The sequence below is a fragment of the Marmota marmota genome, unplaced genomic scaffold (assembly GCF_001458135.2).
Source record: "Marmota marmota marmota unplaced genomic scaffold, marMar, whole genome shotgun sequence".
NCBI lineage: Eukaryota > Metazoa > Chordata > Mammalia > Rodentia > Sciuridae > Marmota > Marmota marmota.
In genome coordinates, this window is record NW_025999982.1 from 9,740,021 (window position 1) to 9,757,722 (window position 17,702).

Below are 17,702 nucleotides of genomic sequence, written 5' to 3' on the forward strand. Positions count from 1 at the left end.
TCCTATACCACCTCTTTCCTGGTACACAGAAATGCAGTTAGTTAACTGGGGTCATGGGAATTAGGGACCACACCCAACCTGGGACATCAGGGGGACAGCTGGGGCTGGGTGAGGAGGTGGAAGAGGGCATAGGAGGTCGCAAAACTTGCCATGAGAAAAACCTGCTGTAAGAGACGTGAGACCACAGCTCCAGTGCCCCTCCACACCCTGCTCACTGTGCCCCCTGTCCCCAAGATGGCAGGTATCCTGCTCCAAGCCAAAGGCCTGCTATGTATTTTCCTGGGATCCCTGCAGTCCTTTCCAGCTCAGATCCACAAGGGTGGCTCTCTCAGAACTGATGCAGCCTGCTGTGCCCTCTCCAGGGGGGCAGAAGGTGACCAGGGAAAACTGAGGGCTTCCAGCTCTATGCAATAAGGGACCAAGCCTGCCCTGCTCTCCCCCAGCCCCATGCAAGGTCTTCAGTAAACAGACACCCTGCGGATGAATAAATAAGCGAATGAATGACTTGGCGCTGGACCCAGAAGACGCCTGTCGTCATCTTGCCACACAGAGATTCCCATGCAAAGAAGAGAGGCGTTTTTCTTCTTTTTGACCCACTCACCCTTCCTTCCTCAAAGCAGACCCTCTGAGGCTTGGAAGTCTTCATCTCTGTCTCAATCTCTCAGGGCCTCCTTCTCCTGATGCCCCAAGTGCCTACATTTGACCTTCCTGGTGCTCCAGAGAGGCGTGGAGACCTAACCCTCCCCTACCATCAGAGAACAGCAAGGCCTCCCCAAAGCGGCAAATATGGTACTCCTCAGTGGTCCTCGCCCTGCTCTCGCAGCGGGCCTGGGACAAGAGCTGCATGATGACCTGTTAGGGATCTCTCCTGAGGGCAATGGAGAGTCAAACCCACCATCTGTGACAAGAAAGGAAGGAGATGGGGGACGGTATTATCCAAGAGGGCTCTGGCCTCTCTGCCCTGGGCTTCTCCTGGAAAGAAGTCCACCTGAGAATATTCTCCCAGCAGAGGTTACCCATAGAAAGTGTCCTCATCCACATGACATGGGCTCCCTGCTCCTCCACATCTAGATTCCATGGCAAGACTATCAACTGGCCCCCCACCCACAATCCACTACCATCTTATACCTGTTTTACTAGAAGCCTCAGAATGTAGGGTCCCTAAACTCCCCGGCAGCTGAGGCTGGCAGGTACTGAACATCTGGCCAAAGGAATACATGATCTGTTAATTTTTAGGTCATGTCCTGAAGAGGAAGGCACACCGCCTCTTCCTCCTCCCTTCTCTCTTCCCACAGGCAGGACGATGGCCCCAGGAGACACAGCAGCATGCCATTTTCCATGCCCCAGGGCGTGGAGGAGCAATGTCACAGGGGAAGCCTGGCTCCTGGCACTGCCGAGGGGTCAGATCATCTGCCCAGACTTGTATGTAGGAAATTTCCATTTTGTTTAGCTGCTAACCTCGGGGTCTGTGTTATAGCTGCTCAATCTCCCCTAATGCCTACCCCAGTCCTTTTTAAAAATGTTTTCTTCCTTCATTTCCCACAGTACAGGGGGTTAGACCCAGAGCCGCCTCTACTACTGAGCAGCACCCACAGCCCTCTGTCCGTTCTTTGGTGCCAAGATGTTGACGGTAAATTGGTGTGTAGAGGGGCCTTCCTCTTCACCCATGTCCCCAGTCCTTCAGTTCCCTACCTTCCCACACCAGCAGGTCTGCTTCCCAAGAGTCAGAGAGTACTTTCCAGATGGAGAGACACCACTCCAGCTAATATCAAATTGAAGCCAAAGGTGAATCTCTCCCTCCCTTAGAATAGGCAATTCATTCTTTCCTCAAATTGACTATTTCTCAAACCATTTATGTCCTTTTTGAGAAAAGGCTCCCTTCATGCTCAAGGAACTATTGCATTTGTCAGGCCAACCCAGTCCTATAGAGGACGAGGTGAGGAGGCAAAGAACAGGTGGGTTTCAGTTCTGAGCCCAAGATTCCTCTCACTAGCCATGTGACCTTGGGCAAATCTCTTGGCCTCTCTAAGCCTCAGTTCCCTCCTTTATAAAACAGAGGTATTAGTAACTGTTTACAGGTTGGTGGAGAGAATTCAAGATGACTCTCCTGCCAGGCACATAGTAGGTGGTCATTAAACCCCAGCGGTTCATACTATGGAGATAAGTATGGGAAGGTTGAGGACACAGCTGGAAAAGAGACCTGAATGAGCATCTTGCAGGATGCCTGGGAAGAGGGCAGGGGAGAAAACTGGGGAGAGGAAACTGTGGCCACAGAAAGGAAGAGAGAGGCAGAGCTGAGGTGACATCAGGGGAGGGAAAAGGAGGGGACGGGAGGGCTCAGCGGTGCCCACACTGAGTACAAGGGTGGAGGACACAGCTGTGGTGTCTATCAGCTGCCCGCAGCTCACACAATCCCTGTGCCCATCTCACTTTTGTCACCACCCTGGCACTTCTGCCCTTGTCAGCCGCCCTCACCACCATGACCACTGCTGCCACACTGTCAGCTGCTATCTCTTGCCTCATCTTCCTTCCTGGCCCTGAGAGAGCAGAAGGGGCTGGGGAGCAGCTGCCCTCCCCAGCAACATCACTGCTCCTGGAGGCTGGAGCTGCCTGGGTGGTGTGTGGGAGCCCGGGCTCTGGAGTCAGGCTGGCTTCTGTCCCCAGCTCTAGCACGGAAGAGCTGGTGACCTAATCAACTTAGATGACTGTCTGAAGCTTCCGTTTCCTCGTCTACACAAGAGGAATAATAGGGCTGCCAGGAAGAGGGAATGGGACGGTGCGTGCTAAGCACCTAGCAGCGCATGGCCTACAGCAAGTGTTCAATAAATGTGTTATCATCAGGGCTGTCTTCACAGCTGCAGACCTGGGCCATCTCACAAGGTCCCAGGCACAGAGGGGTCCCACACTTGGTTTAATGCTCTGTCATTACCATCTTCTTAGTAATTTTTGAACAAGAAGTTCAGCAAGTTAGGTCGCTGTTCCTGGCCATCATAACACAGTTATCAGGTGTGCTGATCTCGGGGTGACGACAGAGTGAGGGCATGTCCTGCAGACTGTTGGAGATGTGGGATATTAGAGGGCCTTGGGGGCCTCATTTAAGTACAGTGATGTGGGACCAAGCTTGGATGCTAGCAGATAGACACCAAGAATTAGTGGCACCACCCACACCCTTGGCAATGGGGGGTGCCTCCTTCTTTCAACAATCCTACCACCAAGAGCAAAGGTGCCTGATACACTTCAGGCAAATACCCGTCCTCTTGCTCCCTGGATTTGACTTCCTGTATACCCAGGCCACAGGCCACGTGCAAGCTCAGGAAAAAAAGAAGTCATGTCCATGGAGTCCCTACGTCCTCAGGATGTGGAGTCACTCCATGGTGGACCCAGTCCTACCCCAAGCCCCTTAGTGCACGGGTCCAGCTGAGGCTTGCTGCTTAGATGGGAACTGGGGAAAAGGTAGCTCAGAAGAAGGGGTTTGATCACTACTTGTGGTAGCTTCAGGGACCAGCCCAGCCCTAGGACATGGAGAATTCTACTCCTTCTAAGACTTTAAACCACAGGTTAGTACATGTAGAAAGTAGTCAGGGGCATTGCCATGAGTCCTCAGGAGATGGGGAGCTTTGCAGGGGTCCCTGGAATTAGGGTACTCTTAGACACTATGCTGAGCAATGAGCTCCCATAAGCCACCTCAGGCGGCATATCTTGGGCCTGCTGTCTCCTCTCCTAGAGTGAATTCCTGGAGGTCAGGGCCCACCCACAGTGAACTGACCAGCTGTTTTCAGACCCAACCTCTACCCATGCCCCAGGTCCTGCCTTGACTTCCCCAGACTCGCCATGACAGCCTGGCTGTCCTCTGTTCCCAGGACTTCTTAAGTGGCTCATGGAAGAGTCTGAGGGTGGCCTGTCCTGGTAGGTGGAGGCTGGCCCTGGAAGAGGCCCCTCTCCATCCACCTCCGGCCACCTGTCCTGACTACTCACGCTCAGACAGCTGGAGAACAGAGGCCCCAGAGTCTCTGTTAAGGGGGGTGGGGGTGGGGGCGAAGGCTGCTCTAAGGGAACGGCGCCAAGGCCGGAGGGGAGGCCCCTCTGGCTGATGGGGATGCTGAGCGAGCATGTCCGGGGGTGGGGTGGACTTGTGAGAAGTGGGAATTGGGGTGGGATCAGAGAACATTGGAATGTGGAGCTCATTCTCCTGGGGGCACAGCTGTTTATTTTGATCTCCCCCGTCAGCTGCCACATGTTTCTTATCTTGGGGCTCAATCCAGGCTCCACCTCCTTCTCTGTTGCTGTGCTAGGCAGGCAGACACTGTAGGATACAGCCCTGCTTCCTGCTTGCACGGCCCGGCCCTCGTCTCCCACTCAGGGCTAAAAGGGACAAGGAGACCAAAGACGTCAAGGAGAAAGGCCGGCCCCACTTCGCACGTACTCTGTGCTCGTCCATGGGTCACAGGGGCTTGCAAGTCCTCTGCTCCTCTCCTGACTCCACCTGAAAGGCAGCTGTGACCTTTCAGTCCACACCAGGCTCTGGCTGAGGGCCTTACTGGACCTCTCACTTCCAACTTTGTATTGGGCATCTGCTGCCTCCAATAAGATGCCACCAAAGTAATGAGACTCATTTTCTATAGACTCATAAAGACACGACTCGGGATGTGTTTTCTGTTCTTCATGTTACTGCAGAACTGGAACATGTCATAAAAGGGGAGAAAAGCAGGGGAAAATATCTGCCTTAGATCTACCACCCCCCCAAAACCACTGTCAACATTTTGATATATTTCCTTCCAGTCTTATGTGTTATATAAAATATATAGTTGTAAATATACTCTATGTACAAATTTGCATCCCGATTTTCCCCATAACATCACCACAGGAGTAATTTTCATGTTCCCACATATTTGTGCAACAGACTTTTATTTTTGAGACAGGGTACCATTGTGTTGCTCTGGCTGTTCTCAAATGCCTGGGCTCAAACGATCTTCTGCCTTGGCCCCTGAGTAGGACTTCTAAAGGTGCATGCCATCAAACCAGATCTGCAACCAACATTTTTAACGGCAAATAGTCCATTCAATAGATACACTGCAATTTGTTTGTCTGTTGTGAGACACTACATTGTTCCAGTGGATGCACTGTTTTCCGCATGTAGAATCCCTTAGTGGAATTACCAAGGCAAGGGTCAGAATGTTTTGGAGGCACTGGATTTTAATATCCATGGCTGCTCTGCTTTCTGAAGGTAGAATTTACCTAGAGAAGCCAGGTGCGGTGGTGCATGCTTATAATCCCAGCAGTTTAGGAGGCTGAGACAGGAGGATAGCAAGTTCAAAGCCAGCCTCAGCAATTTAGCAAGGCCCTAAGCAACTTAGCAAGACCCTGTCTCTAAATAAAAAATAAAATGGAGTGGGGATCTGACTCAGTGATTAAGTGGTCCTGAGTTCAATTTCTAGTAGCAAAAAAAAAAAAACCAGAAAATAATTTACCCAGAAGACACAAACATGCCCATTCAGACTCAACAGTTTGTAACTCAACACCGCTCATGGTTAGACTTTTTTTATGTGCCTATGTCACACTGCTTGTTCCCCTCCCCAACAGTGCTTCCAAGTTCCCTCTCCCCTCCTATAAACTCAGGAGTCAGTTCCTGAACAGTGCCACAGATGCCCATCCATCCCTTCCAGGCCCAGCCGGGCAGAGGTGACTAGTCAGTTGCTCTCATCTCCCTCTAGTTCCCTCTTCCCAGCCTGGAGCACTTTCTGTTTCTGCCCATTTCCAAGCCTGGTTCTCCAGCCTTCCTGAAGGCTCCCTGAGTTCCCTATCTTCTCCCAATGAACTCCCTTTGCTTGATGCTGGGCAGTCCATTTCTGTTGCTAGCAGAACCCTGAGAATACAGATTCCTCCCCAACTTGGTGTTTTTCAAATTGCAAGTCAGGATGGGTTCCTGGCTTATGAAATCACCAAGCTAATCTTGACCAGCATGTTTTAAAAATGAAATAACAGGACAGAATTTTTTAAAAACATACCAAAAGTACATCCTCTGTAGCAACGTTAAGTATTGCTTAGTGACCCTTGTTCAGTTTATATATGCATACGGGCATATGTCTGCATGTGTGAAGATAAAATGGATTAAAATCAAAACATTTCTTTTTGAGAAGCATCACCTTAAGTGGACTTGAGTTACTTGAGACTAAAGAATAAAGCCAGGTCCCCTAATATATTTATATTCTCACCCAAACTTTTTTTTTTTTTTTTTTTGGTACTAGGGATTGAAGTCAGGGGCACTCAACCACTGAGCCACATTCCCAGCCCTCTTTTGTATTTTTTTTAGGGTCAGGGTCTCATTGAGTTGCTTAGCATCTCGCCATTGCTGAGGCTGACTTTGAACTCACAATCCTCCTGCCTCAGCTCCCCGAGCCTCCTGGATTACAGGAGTGCGCTACTATGCCCAGCAAAAAATATACTTTTTTTTTGCCAGGAGAATAGTATATTTCAAGGTCCACCCTTGATTTCCCCTTGCCCTGTGGTTTAGTTAATCATACTCAGTGATTAAGACACATCTTTTCCTCCTGATTTTAGAATTTCCACTAATGGTACCAACATTCTGCCATGCTGAGAGACTCAGTGGTTGGTGGTCCTTGATTCTTCTCCACTGTGCACTTACGGAGCACCTCGGGGCACTCGGCCTAGCAGGGGCGAAGGAATGCAAACAGCAGAGTACCACGCGTGCCTCAGACTTCATCACAGAAGCATGCACGGTGCCTCCCAGGGAAGGGCCGATGACTCTTCATACCTTCCTCAGGATTACTAAGTTCTGCTGCTTCTACCTTCAAAATATTTTGCCAAATCGCCCCCTTGTTTCCATTTCTACAGGCGTCACCTTAGTTTCAACCCTTTTCATAATTCTGTGTAGTCTCTCTCAGTTCTATTATTCTACTACTGCCCTGGGAATTGTCTTGAAATAGCTCTGATAATGCCACTTCTGTGCTCAAAAACCTTCAATGGCTTCTTTTTACCAACAAAATAAAGTTCAAACCCCCCACTCAAGCTTCTTTACCACTGCTCCAAATGTTCATTCCACTTTCATATCCCACTAGGCCAGACCAACAAGGTTCCCCCTTTTCCAATGACATATCTGTCTGAGGCCAGATGTTCTTTATATGCATCAACCAGAACCATACAGTACATGAGACTGAAGTGAAAGCCACTATGATACTCCAGCTGTCTTCCATTAAATCAGGCATTTAAAGAGATTTGCAAAAATGTAAATCAAGGCCACACTTCTCATTAATTTTTTTTGTTTTGGAAAATAAAGTTATCGTTTTATTAAAAATATGATATTTATGTTAACATACACCAAATTTCTTATTTTTAAAGGAATTAAAAATATTTTTTAAATGTCTCAATTTTTTTATTAGAAACTCAAAAGCCTGCAAAATCAAAATTCTTTGAGATCCTCAAAAAAAAAATTGAGGGGGGTACAAGGGATTGAACTCAGGGGCACTCGATCACTGAGCCACACCCCCAGCCCTATTTTGTATTTTATTAGAGACAGGGTCTCACTGAGTTGCTTAGTGCCTGGCCATTGCTGAGGCTGGCTTTGAACTTGGCAATCCTCCTGCCTCAGCCTCTCAAGCTGCTGGGATTACAGGCATGCGCCATCATACTTGGCTTCCTCAAAAATTTTTTAAAAGATGTTAAGTGTTCCGGAGACCAGAAAGTTTGAGAACTGCTGCATTAGACCTCACATGTCAGTTGAAGCAGATACCCTCTGTCCTCAAATGCCTGATTCTCTCTATTACTTTGCCTTCCTTTCTGCCCCACTGCATTTCTGGACTTTGTCAAACTATTAAAAAGAGTAAGAAGTGGTCATATAAAGAATTAAGGTTGTAAGCCAGGCATGGTGGCACATGCCTATAATCCCAGCGACTCAGGAAGCTGAGGCAGGGGGATCCCAAGTTCAAGACCAGCCTCAGTAACTGAGATCCTGTCTCAAAAGTAAAAATAATAAAAATGGCTGGAGGGCTAGAGTTGTAGCTCAGTGGTAGAGCGCTTGCCTGGCACATGTAGGTACTGGGTTCAATTCTCAGGACCACATATAAATAAAATAAAGGTATTATGTCCATCTATAACTAAAAAAATATTTTTTAAATGGCTGGAGATATGGCTCAGTGGTTAAGTGTTCCTGGGCTAAATCTCTGGCATAAAAAAAAAATCAAATCATTGTTGTTACACAAACAATGATGACTGTAGAGCTAGCCACCAATTATTTTAGAAATAATAAGTAAAATCATAGAAAAAGAATAAGAAATAAGCCAAATAACTGTCAAAGAAATAAGAACAGAAAAAGGATTATTTCTGTAATATGGCTTTCAATGAAAAAGAACATTCACAAAAGTAAAAAGATACAAATTAAAACTGCTTTTAATTAAAACTTCCCCTGAACAATTTCTCATCCAATCCTCCCTTTTGGGGAGGCTGAGGATTTAGATCAGTGGTAGAATGCTTGCATAGCATGCCTTGGGTCCTGGATTCAATTCCCAGCACTGCAAAAACAAAAGACAATGAAAAAATCCTCCCCTTTTTTATTTCCTCAAATGGTACCTTTAAGAAGAAATTCCTGGCTAACCCACCCAAAAGTAACTGCTCCCTTCGTGAGATATCCATAGCATATTCTGGTGGCCCAGGCAGTCCATGGAAGCATTCGTACTGAATTCCTAAATTTGCACACTTAATGGACATAAATTTAATTGTAGGAAATGCCAGAAAACCACAGAAACCTGAACACTCTTCATATGATGGGTTTCCTTATCCCAAGCTCAACATAATGTTCAACCAAAGACTTGGTCATCTGTCCCAATGAAAACTGGCCATGCTGAAGATTCCTAGAGATGGGAGAGAAAGCCCAAACCACATACAGTTTTGTGAGCAGTTGGAGGAGACTTTAATACTGACTTTGAACCCAATACTGCATAAAATGTAATTCCACTATACAAGAAGAATGGACAAATGAATAACTCCAGGGCCCCTGGAACTTATACATGTTGTTGGATGACTATACCAGATGGCGGAGCTCAAGAGTCCTACACTCATACAGTCCTCTCCTTGGGCAGGATATGTGGCATCCAGTCTGGGCAGGGCTGCTGCCCATTTCTGGGTGGTATAGCTGAAACCTCTGTCCTTCCCGAAAGGACAAGGTAAGCTGTTAGGCCCCAGGATTCAAATTAACCACCAGTTCCAGAGTTGTGCCCCTGGTTAGTACCCTGGTGCCACACCCCTGCCAAAGCCAAGTTTTAGGGAAGAGTAAGGAAAGGAAAATGAGCACTGAGGGGAAGGAAAATCTTATTTATACCTTCACTGCCGTTGGGCGGCTGTGGTCAGGCTGATTCATCCAGGGCTCCCCAGATAGGTCAGGGCCCCAGCCCCACCTAGCAAGCTCACATTCACCACCACCCACTCCTGCTTCCTGGGTCCCCTGCGACACCTGACCCACCTGCTGGTCCCACTTGCTCCTTCCCTTCCATCTTGCTTGACTTAGCAAATAGTTCTGAAGCCCTGGCCAGGAGCATTGGGGGATCCAGGATGCTCTGGGATTGCTGGGGCGGGGGGGAAGGGGAGGGACTCACATCAGTGGCAGCACACCTCCGGGCATATGTGCATGTCACTTGTGGAGGAAAGTCAAGGGGCCTGCCAGTCTGCTCCACTAGTCAAACTGTGTATAGGATAGTATCTCAACAGGAAACCTGGTGTCATCTCACACTCCCCCTAGTGGGTGGGTGCACACAGATGCATGCCATACATACACGTTACCTATGGAAAGTCTGTGTCAGGTCAGAGTTCTTCCAGCCACCAGGCTCTTAACACTGGCCAGTTGTATGACCTTGGGCTTACTGAACCTTTGTGCCTCAGTTTCTTCATTTGTAAAATAAGGAAACCTCATAGGATTCTTATGAGGGGTTAAATGAGAAATGAGTTAGTAAATATAAGGACTGCCAGGCACGGTGGCTCATGCCTGTAATCTTAGTGGCTCTCGAGGCTGAGGCAGGAGGATTGTGAGTTCAAAGACAGCCTCAGCAATAGCGAGGCGCTAAGCAACTCAGTAATTCCCTGTCTCTAAATAAAATACAAAATAGGGCTGGGGATGTGGCTCAGTGGTCAAGGGCCTCTGAGTTCAATCCCTGATACCCCCTCCCCCCGAAAAGGCCAAAAAATATAAGTATTATAAATTTATTTAAAACGGCAGAGACGCATTCACAACACCTGTGCAAAGATCTGTTATAGTCATCAATTCTGCTGCCATGTGTTTGGGAAGAAACAGGGATTCAAAGAAAACTCCTGTTTCTTCCCAAACACATGTGAGAATAGATTCCCACAAAAAAAAAAAAACACCAAAATATGACCCCCAGCACCCACATCAGAATAAAGGCAAGAAGAAGCAGGGAGAAAGAAAGACTTTCTCAGGATCACCCAGACACACTGAGCTCATGTCTAGTCACTACACAAAATTTTTAATTAGAACCCTGGGCCCAGGCGAAAACAGACTGCCTCCTCCCAGATCAAGGTCTGGCATCTGTCTGAGGCCCCTGCCCTGACTTCCTTTCAGTCTTAGAGGGAAAAATCAAGTCCATTCAAAGAAAAGATGGAGGCTGCCCCTGGGACCAGCACTCAGCTGAATGCAAGAGAGGAAGAAAGAGAAGCCCTGGAAAAATGTTCTAGTGCCTCACTATTGCTGAGGCTGTCTTTGAACTCACAATCCTCCTGCCTCAGCCTCGAGAGCCACTAGGATTACAGGCATGAGCCACCGTGCCTGGCAGTCCTTATATTTACTAACTCATTTCTCATTTAACCCCTCATAAGAATCCTATGAGGTTTCCTTATTTTACAAATGAAGATACTGAGGCACAAAGGTTCAGTAAGCCCAAGGTCATACAACTGGCCAGTGTTAAGAGCCTGGTGGCTGGAAGAACTCTGACCTGATGACTTTCCGTAGGTAATGTACGCATGGCATGCATCTGTGTGCACCCACCCACTAGGGGTACACTCCCTGGCCTACACTCTTCCCCTGTACATCCAAAGTGTCTAACCCTGAAATTCTTCCCAATACGATGAAAATGGATTCCACATTTGAAGAGGCTCCAAGTTTGTGGGTTTTGTAGTAGACACTGCTTAGCAAAGAGGGGATGGAGCTGGGAGAAAGGACAAAGTGGCCTTGAATCTCAGGGGCCTGCTGCTGGGAGGAAACAACTTCCCCCTTTATCCCCCAAAGTCAGCTTTGAGCTATCCGCTTGCCAGAGAAAAAGCCCTCCTCTGGGTGTAATTCACAGTGGATTCCGCTATGCCCCACACAGTGAGTGTCACAAACCAGGGCTAAAGAAAGATTCCATGAAGAACAGATGGACACCTTCCTGGGGACAGGCAGAGGGGCCCCTGTACCCCATCCTCTCATCTCCTGGCCAGTCCTCTTCTCCTCCAGCTGGAGCTCAAGGTCCGCATCTGTCTGAGGCCCCTGCCCTGACTTCCTTTCCCAGAACTCAGGGAGCCCAGGGGAGGGGGCAGGGAGGAGCCTCAGGGAGGGAAGAGAACCAAGAACACGTGGGAGGGCGCCTTGGAGCAGAGAGCGCTGGGGCCAGGACTGGGAGTTTCTGGGACTGTCCCAACTTCAAGAATTCTGTCCAACTGTCTGACTATAGGCCAGAACTAGCGGCCAATTTTTTTATTTTAGGAGAAAGAGGGTAAAACGAAGCCCTAGGTGAGATGGTAAGGAAAGAAACCAGGGCTCCTTGGTTTTGAGTGGCCCCTAGGCCCACCCAAAGAGCACCATTTGGGAAATGATTATGATAATCACGACAGCACTGTCACCCATGAGGACTTCTGGCCTGCCAGGCACTCAGCAGGATCTGTATTATCTCCTAAGCCTAGTGCAGGTTACGCTCCGAAGCCTTGGACCCTAGTCTCTGTGTCACCACCCAAGCTTCAGTTTCCCCCTATGTAAAGGCATAACAATAACGCCTGCCTTGCTGGGAACAGACTCTGTGGTAGAGCACTTACCTAATATGCTAACAGGCGCAAGGCTCTGGGTTGATCCCCAGGGGGAAAAAAAAGCCTTCTTCACTGGGGCTACTGTGAGGACACAAGGAGATATTTATCATATATTCAATTAACTATTATGAATCCTCACAATGACCAGGTGAGGGAGGAACTACAGATGAAGAAATTGCTTTGCACAGCCAGAGAGCAGACCAGTGATTTGTCTACAGAGCACAGGGTCTCCCTACCACTCCATCAGAGTACAAATTACTGATTATGTGCACAGACTTTATAGCCAAGTGGATGTAACTCCCAGTGTCTATGTTTGCTGGCCTGTAAAATGGGCACTGTGTCTCACAAGGCTGTTGGGGGATTCCTCCTGTTATGAAGCACTTAGAACTACTAATTATGACCTCTTTCTATGGGCCTGTCCTGCATGGCGCCCTCTGGCTACAGGGCTTGTAATGTACCCTCAGACCTTGCTCTTTCTGGGCTCTGTCTGCTCTGTACCTGCAGCACAATCACTCTGCCTTCCTAGGGGTCTGAGGGGCAGTAATCAGATCTCGGTCAACAAAAGAGGAACCCAACTCCCTCCTCCCTCACCCTTCTAGACATATCCCCCCAGCCTTTTCTCTCTTACCTCAAGAGTGGCTGCTGGGGGAATTTTGACCAGGGTGGGAGAACTGGTCAGGCTGCAAAACGCAAATAGTTTCAGAGGGGTGGGGCTTCTGAGGCCCCTACTGGAGATAACACAGTTGTCACATCCTCTGAAGACTATGAAAGGCCATTCCACATTAGGTATCCTGTTGTGCCCATAAGAACTACTGACCTTGCCCTCGGTTCCCACACACAGGTCCTTCTATCTCAAGGATAAAGGATGGTCAGAAAGTGGAAAGAGAAGGTGTGGGAGGGATCCCTGATCTGGGAAAGGGGAGTCTGTTCCAACAGCAGAAGCCACATATTCTGGCCTGAACCCTAAAAGCACGTTTTATGACAAACCTGTAGGTCAAAGTGGCTCTCTGGGCCCTGTTTACATGTAAGCAGCTGGAGGTGGGGTGGAGTCAGAGGTCCCAGGAAACCAGTTGGCGCTTGAAGGACCAGGTGGTGTTCTTCACCCAATCCAGTGCCCCTAGCCCCTGCAGCAACACCCTGGGCAACAGCTCCACCTGGTGGACAGACACAGCCTACCATGGGCCAGGAAATGTAGGAACCAAGGAGTGACTGAAGTAGTGGGAAGGTCACAGTGGAGGTGTTGAGGGGCTCCGAGGTCTTCTTGCAGGCGGAAACCTCTCTCAGAGCATGTGCTCTAGACTACCCTAAACAGGACTCACTTCTTCAAATGGAGATTAAGCAATTATGTGTTAAGAAAGTTCTTATGCTTTTAAGAAATCTGCTTCTATTAGTTCCTGCCCCGCCTCTTCCTCAGGGATCCCAGGGCAACCTTTCAAATAACTTCTTCCCATTGGCTTCATCATTCCAGAGTTTAACCTCAACCTTTCACCCACTGCCTCTTCTTTTCACCTGCCTAGGTTTGCTCACCTGTAAAATGGGCACTGTGTCTCACAAGGCTGTTGGGGGATTCCTCCTGTTATGAAGCACTTAGAATTACTAGTTATGACTCTTTCAATGGGCCTGCCCTGCATGGCGCCCTCTGGCTACAGGGCTTGTAACTGTACTCTCAGACCTTGCTCTTTTTTTCAGTGTATTCACTTTCGAAAAAACCCTTCCAGGGGCTGGGATGGTGGCTCAGGGGCTGGGATTGTAGCTCAGTAGATTGTGGTGGTAGAGAGCTCACCTCGCGCGGGCGGGACCCGGATTCAATCCTCAGTACCACATAAAAATAAAGGAGGCATTGTGTTGTGTCCATCTATCTACACTTAATAAATAAATAAATACTGAAAAAAGAAAACCCTTCTCATCCTACTCTAACCCTTTCTCTCCCCATACTAACAAAACACCTTTAGATCTCAACCTCCTGGGAGTTAATTCACCAACAGAAATCAGATACATCCATGCTCAAAATCTGAATTCTGCCACTTAGCTGAGTGACCTTGGGCAAGTCTCTTAGCCTGAGTTTGCAGTAAATTGGGTATGTAAATTGAGGACAGAAGTACTTATCACCTGGAATTATGATGACTACCAAGTGAGATAAAGCAGTAAACATTAGGACACCTCCTGGGAACATCATTCAGCTCCTAAGTGGCCATTATAGCCACATTCCTCTATATTTAAAGGTTGTACAGTGCTTTGGGGAAAAGAAGGTGAAGGGGCAGAAGGAGAAAAGGAGACTTTATGGAATCAGCCTTGACCAGGGGACATGGGTTTCCAATCCCCCTGCCCTCCTGCAGTAATGGGACAGGCATTGACAGCTTTTTAAAAGGCAGAGGATTTAAAATTTAAATATCCTGTGGGTAAAATAAACACACCTTCTGCTCAGCAAGGAAAGGGAAACTTGGCAGGAGCCCCAGAACTTTCCCCACCCCCAGGCCTCTCTAAACTTCCTCTTGTGGTTTCTCAAGAGTACAACCTGTTCTTCACAGACAAGCTAGGGCCTGGGCAGGGGGCCTGGGGCACCCCACTCCAGAAGCAGGAGGAAGAGGGGGGTGGGCGGAGGAGCAGCCTAGCAGCCTGTAGAGTTATGAACTGTTGTGCTGCTTACCGGTTATCTGGTGCCCTGTTCCCTCCTTCTATGCTCAACCCCATGTCCCTCAACACACACCCCTCTTTCCAAGACATTGCAGGAGGAAGGACCTGCATTGGAAGCTCCTTAGACCTGTGCATAGTTTCAGCAAGGAGGTGGGAAAATGGTGGAATGCATGGACACTCTGCCCAGGCTCACCTCATGAACACTGTAGTAGCCTCTCTGAAGGAACTAGAACAGAGACATAGCTTTGGATACAGCAACCAAGGGGAAGAGAGGTGGTGAGCACCTGAAGATAGCTTCCACTCTTAGACCATCTCCTTACTCCACTACCTCGCGAGAATCGCTAGAATGTTCCTCTTCGAGTCTAGAATGTGAGGGTCTCTGCTATTCCTTTTTTTTTTTTTTTTTTGTACTCAGGTTGAACCCAAGGGCACTTTACCACTGAGCTAAATCACCAGTCCTTTTTATTTTGAGACAGGGCCTTGCTAAATTGTTGAGACTGGCCTGGAACTTGTGATCCTCCTGCCTTAGCCTCCTGAATGGCTGGGATTATAGGCAAGCACCACAACGCCCAGATATCTCTGCTAGTCTTAAAGATGCCCAACAAAACAAGTGTCTTGATTTTCCACATTCCCCAGATTCCAACACATGTTGAGAAGTTCTTTCATGTTCCTCTTGGTTAACTGCATGCCCTCTTCCTTTTGGTGAGTCTTACACAAAAGAAAATACATCACCTCACACTCCCCTCCCACAGCCACTGAGAAAGGATAGCAGCAACATGCAGTCCCCACAACCCTACTCCAAGTCTGCTGGGGTTCTCTGCAAACTGTACGTGAAAGGTGAACCCAAGCTTAGCTAACAGACTGCTGCTCACACTTATATACCATGTAAAACATCAGACCAGGTAGGACCATAGACTCCCTTGGAAGTCCCTAAGCTCCTGGCTCAAGAGCACATTCTTTGTGATTAGTCAAGGAGGTAGACTTTTTAAGAACAGGGCCTCCCAGGTCAAGTTAGTTGGTTTTTTGTATCTGTGTCACTGGTGATTGAACCCAGGACCTTGCATGTGATACGAAAGAGCGCTATCTCTGAGCTTCATCCCCAGCCCTTTTTATTTTATTTTGAGATAGGATCTTGCTAAGTTGCTCAGGCTGACTTTGAACTTGCAATACTCCTGCCTCAGCCTCCTGAGTCATTGGGATCACAGGAGTGCTCCACTGTACCCAGCCATAAATTTGGCTTAGATTCCAGTTCTATTTATTTCTTGTTCCCTCTTTAGGAAGATTACTTACCTCCTGTGCCACAGTGTCCACACCTATAACATGGAGACCATCATAGTGACTATTTCTCAGGGCTAACAGGAGATTTAAATGAGATGCTGCATCTAAACCACTTAGAAGAGCACCTGATAGTTCTGCATAACTTAGCTCACATTCCAAGCCCATGAGCAAAGGGAAACAGGAAGGAGAAGCAGTTAGAACCATGGTGATTGGTTATTCAACCCTTCTAGGGTTATCAGGGATGCTCTAAATTTAAATTCCAGGAGGTAAGCGCTCTGACTTGTTTACCATGATGTCTCCAACATCCAGACTGGGCAGAGAGTCTGGCCACAGCAAATAGTGTTAATAATAAGTTCAGAAATTGTGGTGCTATTCAAATTGTAAAGGATCCAGGAATGGAAGAGCAGAATCAGCAGGGACACAATGGGAGAGTTTCTTTCCACTCATGTCTGGTCCCAAAGGGAACTGAGGTAGTGGGCAAATGGCAAGAACTCCTTAGAGGAAACCATCCTGGAGTTCAGGATAGGGAATAGGTGCAAGGATGGTGGACCCTGCTAGTTGCACCCAACTGAGAGTTCCCGGGATCTTGGGAACCAGCCCAGAAACCTGCTTTTCCTTGAATGCATCCTGTTCAGTCCCACGTCTTCTTCAAACCTGACAGTGGGTGAAAGAGGGCAGCAATTGCTCCTAGTGTGTCCAAGTGCCTAACAAGACAGGATTCAGTCCATCCAGCTCAGAGGAATGAGTGTCCCCAAAGACTTTCCACAAAATTCTGTCTGGTGAACTAGTCATCCTCCAGAATCCAACTCAAATGTTGGGTTCTGGAGGATGACTAGTACCTATAGATGAACATCACTCCTGCCTTCGGCATCCCATGCAATACCAAGCACATAGCTGGTGCTCAACCAAGGAAAATGAATCATGCACAGCAGCAAATTTCTTATTCTTCTTGTCCACATGTGAAGAGAGACCGGGGAGGCTAAGACCATCACCTGCATAACCACCAAACACCACAGAAGGGAGGATGCTGAGGGGTCCCTCCTTGACCCTGGTTGGCCTCAACACCCACAGACTCCCTACCCATACTGGTCTGCCCCCCACCCCTATCACTGAGGAATAAAGTGAAGCCCCTGGACTTTCAAGTCAACTAGGAGGGAGGCAATGCAGGTATGCACATATTTACAAGGCTCATGGAGGCTTCCCTGCCCTTCAACTCCCGGAAGAATAATGCATTAAAAGGGAAAGTGAGCTGAGCTTTGGTGGCCAGCAGGGAGGTGATGAGCACGAGGCGACCCCCTTAATCCACCCACTACTGACCCCAACTCGGGGTCTCCAGCTTTGTCTTTGAGCAAAACCCCAGAGAAAGGGATAGATGTCCATCTATCCTGGCTTCTCCAGCCCCCAAGCCTACCTCTTTGGCAGGCGAGCCCCCCGGAGCACCGGGGCACCGACTGTTGGCTGCAGACTCTCTCTCTCCCGCCGCCCAGGCTTCTGTCTTTGGGGAGCGGGGGCTGTCGCAACCCCAATCGCGGGGAGGGGTATACGCCCTCCCCTGGGCGCCCCAAAAGAGCTAGTGTCCACCCCCGCAGGAGCGGCGTGTTTACAAAGTTCTCGCAGCGCCGCAGATCCCGAGTTTAAAGCTGGGCAGGAAGTGGGGAAGAGGGGGCGGGGGAGACAAAGGGGCTGGGTGCTCAGCTCCGCCAAGGCTGGGTCCCCCACACCCCTGGGCGCCGCGGGGCTGCTCATCCGGCGCCGCCCCCACCCCAGCCCCG

At 48.6% G+C, this 17,702-nt stretch overlaps 2 protein-coding genes across 3 annotated transcripts in view; both read right to left on the reverse strand.

Moving 5' to 3' along the window:
- The window catches only part of Med20 (mediator complex subunit 20), a 113,497-nt gene extending 96,036 nt beyond the window's left edge, over positions 1-17,461 (reverse strand). Inside the window, exon 1 of the mRNA XM_048805307.1 lies at positions 17,342-17,461. The gene's annotated coding sequence lies outside the window, so the exon portion shown is untranslated. The remainder of the gene's footprint in view (positions 1-17,341) is intronic.
- Ccnd3 (cyclin D3) overlaps positions 1-17,551 on the reverse strand; it is an 88,006-nt gene extending 70,455 nt beyond the window's left edge. Inside the window, exon 1 of one of the 2 annotated variants that reach the window (XM_015487725.2) lies at positions 17,342-17,551. The gene's annotated coding sequence lies outside the window, so the exon portion shown is untranslated. The remainder of the gene's footprint in view (positions 1-17,341) is intronic. The other variant, XM_048805311.1, reaches the window with a different exon arrangement.
- Positions 17,552-17,702: the final 151 nt, after the last annotated feature.